This window comes from Trachypithecus francoisi, unplaced genomic scaffold (assembly GCF_009764315.1).
Source record: "Trachypithecus francoisi isolate TF-2019V2 unplaced genomic scaffold, Tfra_2.0 Lachesis_group3, whole genome shotgun sequence".
NCBI classification, from domain to species: domain Eukaryota; kingdom Metazoa; phylum Chordata; class Mammalia; order Primates; family Cercopithecidae; genus Trachypithecus; species Trachypithecus francoisi.
In genome coordinates, this window is record NW_022681468.1 from 155,147,040 (window position 1) to 155,154,633 (window position 7,594).

A 7,594-nucleotide genomic window follows, 5' to 3' on the forward strand; every position below is an offset into this window, starting at 1 on the left:
AGAAAATGTTTGTGGTTTTATTGTATCATGAGGCATTGAAACATCTGAACAAATCAATGTCTGGGTGGTGAGGCAGCTGCTTTCTCCTTCCCTTCTGCCTTACTTAGGTCTTTCAAGGCATGCATGGTATAACCCAAACTTCTTCCTTCAGATGCAACTAGTCTAACATCCAAACATCGTGCACAACACCTGGGTGGCAGCACTGCACTATGCCCACTCCCACCATGGACCCGCTCCTTTGGCATGATATGTGGAGCATCTGGAGTGTGAATGGTACTGGAAAGAGGAGGGAGGGGGAAACAGCATGACTGCCTGGCTGGGAATAGATCAGCCCAAGATGTGCAGGCCAAGCCTGAACATGTCATTGGCGCAAACCCAAGTCTTGTTGATGTTCTTCAACAGGAACATCTATCTTGTGGAACCCCATGATGGAGTCTCCATCCACCGTAAGCTGGCCCACAACCATGCTGATAATGCAGCTGGCGTGGGCTGATGGTCCTGTGCTGTGATGCTGTGCTGGATTTTTTGGAAGGGATGACTAGACAACTTCTCCACAGTGGCAGCTTTCCCCTGGAATTGCCGTCCTTCCCACATGAGGCCTGGCACATCAGTGTAAATTGCACCTAGTTGGGTTTTCTCATTATGAAATAACTGGTAGTAATGCTGAATGAAGCTGGATCAAATCTGCTCCCAGATTGGCTCATCTCCCATTCTGGAGCATCACCCAGCCTCGTTGAGACCTGAAGGGTTGGCACAGTGGCAGCGTGACAACCCAGCACAGTCTGCCAAGACTGAGCTTCTTCAAAAACTATTTGTGAAAACTGCTGGGTGTGGTGGCTCACACCTGTAATCCCAGTGCTTTGAGAGGCCGAGGTGGGAGGATCACTTGAGGCCAGGAGTTCAAGACCAGCCTGAGCAGCATAGTGAGACCTTGTCTCTACAGAAAAGTAAAAATAAAAAAAATTAGCCAGGTGTGGCAGCACACACCTGTAGTCCCACCTGCTTGGGAGGCTGCTCAGGCCCAGGAGGATTGCTCAGGCCCAGGAGTTCCAGGATGCAGTGAGCTATGATCACATGGCTGCACTTCAGCCTGGGCGACAGAGCAAGACCCAGGATCATTTGAAAACAAAAAGAAAAACTATTTGCAGAAGCCGAATCATGTAGGAGGAGTCCCAAAAACAAATAATGAACTAGAAAATTAGTTTTATATAAAAAGAGAATGGAAGAGTTGGGGATACGCTTGGAGAATCAATAGCTAATAAAATGAGTTGAATAATATTATATTCTTGAATATTATGTTGTCTAAATTCTATAAAGCATCTGGTGACAATAATGCTGTAGTTGTTCTATTACTAACTGAAGACAATATACAAGGAAGTGGATTTAAGTGAAAATAAGCAAACAAACAAAAAAATCAAACAATTTGTTGCATGGGAGAATGTCTTGACCAGGGGACAATGAAAGGCTACTGTAGGCTACCTAAGGTATGTATCTACGATAGATATCTCTATTAGAAGTGTCACTCCAAATATATTCTTCCTTAAGCTGTATTGGCCCTCAGAGATTCATTGCCTGACTCATACATGATAGTCAATAAACATTTTAGGAATGAATGTATGACTGAAGCCTTTTTCTCCCCATCCTGGGAATCCATGAATATCTTGCTGAAAGAGATGATACCTGAAGAGTAGACCAATGTTTTGGATAGAATAACAGATTTTAAGAAGTCATGACTTTGTTAAAAGCTATAAAAAAGAAAATGAGTTGTCTGGCTTCCAGCCTCCTGCTTAGGTCAAAAGTCATGTCTCCTTTTGGTCATTTTTTTCATGAAAAAAAAATTATTATTAGCATATGTTTTCTGAATTTAAAAAATTACTTTGCATCAAAATATGTCAATACATATTTAAATAACAATGTTTTAAAGTTTTCAGACAGTGTTTCTCTCAGGTCTTTGATTTTGTGAGCTATTTGGGTGATATACCATAATTATTTTTAGAATAGTTTCATTATGTTTATAGTTTTAAAAGGAAGCAGTCATAAAATTTGCCTTTGAGGTCTCCTAAAGATAAGAGTTTTCTTGAGGGAGCAAGACTTACATGACCTTTTGAGTTTTACAGGACAGTTCACTCAGAATTCTATGTGAAGTGGTAGTGAAGGACAGATAGATAGACAATTATTTGCCTATTTTAATACCATATTTGAAGCATTCACCATTAGAAAGCATAGGAAAGTAAGTCAATTGTCTGTCCAACAAAGATCTAGATGAGCTAATGCATTTGCTGTAATATCTCAGAAAAGTTGAACTTTTGAAAGCTGATTCTTATTAGAACAATGAATAAAATTGAGAGAATTTGTAAGATTTTCATCCTCAATGAACATAAGAGAGAAAATGTTTTTTACCTTACCTACTTAATAATGTATTAAGTTTTAGTAAAGCTTCTAGAAATTTAAGTTTGAAATTTGCACCTTTAATATGTTTAAGATAAATCGGTAAATAGTTCTCTATAGCTATGAAAACCTAAAATGGAGTAATCCAGATTTCATGCTGATGTGTAGTGTTGGCGTGTGCACAATATGAATAATTCTCTGCTCTTATCTCAGTTGTCAGTATATTCTCTCTCTCTACCTTTTAAAAGGCTAACCATTTTATAAATTCTAGCTGAAATAACTTCTCTTCCATGATACTTTCATCCCAGTCATGAGCTACAAGTGATTTTTCTTTACCCTAACCTCCAATATTATTTATTGCTTAAGACTCTTTGGTTATCATTTGCAGAAGCCTACTAATGCTCTTTAAGTCAACAGTAGGAAATGTATTATTGTGATGCTGTGCTATCTTTCAGAATGTCGAAGTAGAAAGTGTCTAGCCCTCAGAAGGCTACTGTGAATTAGAACTAGACCCAGGAACCAAAATCAGAATAATAATGATATCAAAGATTTATGTTATTGTGTTAGTCTGCTTGGGCTGCCATTACAAAATACTATAGACTGGGTGACTCAAACAACAGAAATTTATTTCTCACAGTTCTGGAGGCTGGGAAGTCTTAAGATCAAGGTGCCAGCCAATTTGGTTTCTGATGAGGGCTCTGTCTTCTCACTGTGTCCTCATATGTCCTTTCACTGGTACATGTGTGTGGGGAAAGAGATTACTCCCTTTCTCTTCATATAAGGTCATCAGTCCTATTGGATTAGCTGACTTTATGACTTCACTTAACCTTAATTTCTTTCTAAAAGCTCTCTCCAAATACAGTCACATTGAGGGTTAGGGCTTCAACATATGAATTTGGGGGGTGAGGAGTTAGTTCTTGCAACACGATGAAGAAGTAACTGAAGCTGGGTAATTTATAAAGAAAACAGGTTTAATTGGCTCACAGTTCTGCAAGCTGTACAGGAAGCATGATGCTGGCATCTGCTTGGCTTCTGGTAAGGCCTCAGAAAGCTTACAGTCATGATGAAAGGCAAAGGGGAGCAGGTGCATCCTATGGTGAGAGAGGAAGCAAGGGGTGGAGGAGGTGCCACACTCTTTTAAACCAGGTCTTGCATTAACTCAGAGTGGGAGCTCACTTATGGGTAGGACAGCACCAAGCTATTAATTAGGGATCTGACCTCATGACCTGAACACCTCCCACCAGGCCCCTCCTGTAACACTGGTGATTACATTTCAACCTGAGATTTGGAGGGAACAAACTTCCCAAACCGTATCCTTCTGCCCCTGGTTCCTCAAATCTCATGTCTTTACATGCAAAATACAATCATCCCATCTCAATAGTCCCGCAAAGCCTTAACTTATTCCAGCATTAACCAAAAAGTCCCAAGTCCAAAGTCTCATCTGGAGATTAGTTCTTTCCTATGAGCCTGTAAGACTGAAAAAAGTTATTTACTCCCAAGATACAATGGTGGTACAGTTATTGGGTAGACATTGCCATTCCAGAATGGAGAACTCCGCCCAAAAAAAGGGGCAATAGGCCCCACACAAGTCTGAAACCCAGTAGAACAGTTATTAAATCTTAAAGCTCCAAAATAATATGTATGTTTTTTGTTGTTGTTTTTTTTTTTTTTTTTTTTTTTTTTTTTATGAGACGGAGTCTCACTCTGTCGCCGAGGCAGGATTGCAGTGGCACGATCTCGGTTCACTGCAACCTCCACCTCCTGAGTTCAAGCAATTCTCTTGCCTCAGCCTCCTGAGTACCTGGGACTACAGGCATGTGCCACCACGCCTGGGTAATTTTTTGTATTTTTAGTAGAGACTGGGTTTCACCGCATTAGCCAGGATGATCTCGATTTTCTGACCTCGTGATCCACCTGCCTTGGCCTCCCAAAGTGCTGGGATTATGGGCGTGAGCCACTGCGCCTGGCCCAAAATAATCTCCTTTGACTTAATGTCCTGCATTTAGGGTGCAAAGATGGAAGGGGTGGACTCCCAAGGCCTTAGGCAACTCAACCCTATAGCTTTGCTGGATGCAGCCCACAGGGCTGCTCTGATGGGTTAGAGTTCAGTGCCTATGGCTTCTCCAGGCTGAGGATCAAGCTGCTGCTGCCTCTACCATTCTTTGGCCTGGAGAGCAGTGGCCCCCTTCCTACAGCTCCACCAGGCAGTGCCCTGGTGGGGACTCTGTATAAGGTCTCCAACTTCACACACCCCCTTGGTGCTGCCCTACTAGTAGAGCCTTCTGTGGGGGCTCTACCCCTGCATCAGGCTTCTGCCCAGGCACCTAGGCTTTCCCATACATTATCCAAAATCTAGACAGAAGCTGCCAAGTCTCCTTCACTCTTGCATTCTGTGCAACCACAGGCTTACTGCCACATGGAAGCTGCCAAGGATTATGGCTTGCAGTCTCCAAAGTGGCAGCCAGAGCTGTACCTGGGGACTTTGAGCCACATCTGGAGCTGGAGCAGCCTGGTTGCAAGGAGTAGCCTCCCAAGGCTGAGCAGGGCAGTGATGTCCTTGGCCTGGTCCCTGAAATCATTCTTTCATCTGAGGCTTCTGGGCCTGTGATAGGAGGCGCTGCCTCAGAGATTTCTGAAATTCTTTCAAGGCCTCTTTTTCCATTGTCTCAGATATTAACATTTGGTTCCCTTTTGGTCATGCTAGTCTCTTTAGCAAGTGGTTGCTCCACACTCTGCTTGTATTCCTTTTTTACCATGTGTCAGGCTGCAAATTTGTCAAACTTTTATGCTCTGTTTCCCTTTTAAATATGAATTCCAACTCTAAGTCATTTATTTGCTCCTATATCTGATGATAGGCTGTTAGAAGCAGCCAGGCCACATCTTGAACACTTTGTTGCTTAGAAATTTCTTCTGCCAGATACCCTAGGTCATCACTCTTAAGTTCAAACTTCCGGAGATTCCGAGGACATGAACACAATGCAGCCAAGTTCTTTGCAACAGCATAATGGGTAACTTTTACTCCAGTTCCCAATAACTTCTTTGTTTCCATCTGAGAGCTCTTCAGCTTGGACTTCACTGTCTATATCTCTGTCAACATTCTGGTCATAACTATTTAACTAGCTTCTAAGAAACTTGAAACTTTGCTTCATCTTCCTGTCTTCTTCTCAGACCTCCAGACTCTTCCAACTTCTGCCTGTTACCCAGTTCCAAAACCACTTCCACATTTTCAGGTATCTTTATAATAATACCCCACTCCTGGTACCAACTTTCAGTGTTAGTTCTTGCTTACTATAAAGAAATACCTGAGGCTGGAGAGCAATCAGACAAGAGAGGAAAATAAAAGGCATCCAAATCAATGAAGAGGAAGTCAAACTGCTACTGTTTGCTGATGATATGATTGTATACCTAGAAAACCCTGAAGACTCCTCCAAAAAGCTCCTAGAACTGATAGAAGAATTCAGCGAAGTTTCCAGATACAAAATTAGTGTACACAATTCAGTAGCTCCCTTATACACCAACAGTGACCAAGCTGAGAATCAAATCAAGAACTCAACCCCTTTTACAATAGCTGGAAAAAAAAATACTTTGGAATATAGATAATCAAGGAGGTGAAAGACCTCTACAAGGAAAACTACAAAGCACTGCTGAAAGAAATCATAGATGACACAAACAAATGGAAACACATTCCATGCTCATGGATGGGTAGAATCAATATTGTGAAAATGGCCATTCTGCCAAAAGCAATCTACAAATTCAATGCAATCCCCATCGAAATATCATGATCATTCTTCACAGAACCAGAAAAAAAAATCCTAAAATTCATATGGAACCAAAAAAGTGCCCACATAGCCAAAGCAAGACTAAGCAAAAAGAACAAATCTGGAGGCATCACATTGCCTGATTTCAAACTACACTATAAGGCCATACTCACCAAAACAGCATGGTACAGGTATAAAAATAGGCACATAGACCAATGGAACAGAATAGAGAACCCAGAAATAAATCCAAGTACAGCCAAATGATCTTTGACAAAGCAAACAAAAACATAAAGTGGGGAAAGAGCACCTTATTCAACAAATAGTGCTGGGATAATTGGCTAGCCACATGTAGGATAATGAAACTGGATCCTCATCTTTCACCTTATACAAAAATCAACACAATATGGATCAGGGACTTAAATCTAAGACTTGAAACTATAAAAATTCTAGAAGATAACATCGGAAAAACCCTTCTAGATATTGGCTTAGGCAAGGATTTCTTGACCAAGAACACAAAAGCAAATGCAATAAAAACAAAGATGAATAGCTGGGACTTAATTAAACTAAAGAGCTTTTGCATGGCAGAAGTTACAGTCAGCAGAGTAAACAGACAACCCACAGAGTGGGAGAAAATCTTCACAGTCTATACGTCTGACAAAGGACTAGTATCCAGAATCTACAATGAACTCAAACAAGTTAGTAAGAAAAAACAAACAATTCCATCAAAAAGTAGGCTAAGGACATGAATAAACAATTCTCAAAAGAAGACATACAAATGGCCAACAAACATATGAAAAAATGCTCAACATCACTAATGATCAGAGAAATGCAAATCAAAACCACCTTAGTCCTACAAGAATGGCCATAATTAAAAAATCGAAAAATAGTAGATGTTGGCATGGATGTGGTGAACAGGGAACACTTCTGCTGATAGGAATGTAAACTAGTAAAACCACTATGAAAAACAGTGTGGAGATTCCTTAAAAAACTAAAAGTAGAACTACCATTTGATCCAGCAGTCCCACTACTGTGTATCTGCCCAGAGGAAAATAAGCCATTATTCAAAAAAGAAACTTGTACACGCATGTTTACAGCAGCACAATTGACAATTGCAAAAATGTGAAACTACTTGTATTTGTAAAAATACAAATGTGAAACTAACCCAATCAACGAGTGGATAAAGAAACTGTGGTATATATCTATGATGGAATACAACTCAACCATAAAAAGAAATGACCTAATGACATTTGCAGTCACCTGGATGAGATTGAAAACTATTATTTTTTTTTTTTTTTTTTTTTTTTTTACTTTAGGGTCTGGGATACATGTGCAGAATGTGCAAGTTTGTTACATAGGTACACATGTTCCATGGTGGTTTGCTGCACCTATCAACCCATCATCTAGGTTTTAAGTCCTGCATGCATTAGGTATTTGTCCGAAAGGTCTCC

General features: G+C 40.5%; 1 pseudogene; it reads right to left on the minus strand.

Annotated features, from left to right (window-relative positions):
* Window positions 1-232: 232 nt before the first annotated feature.
* On the minus strand, window positions 233-711 carry LOC117070910 (annotated as a pseudogene).
* Between the last annotated feature and the right edge of the window lie 6,883 nt (window positions 712-7,594).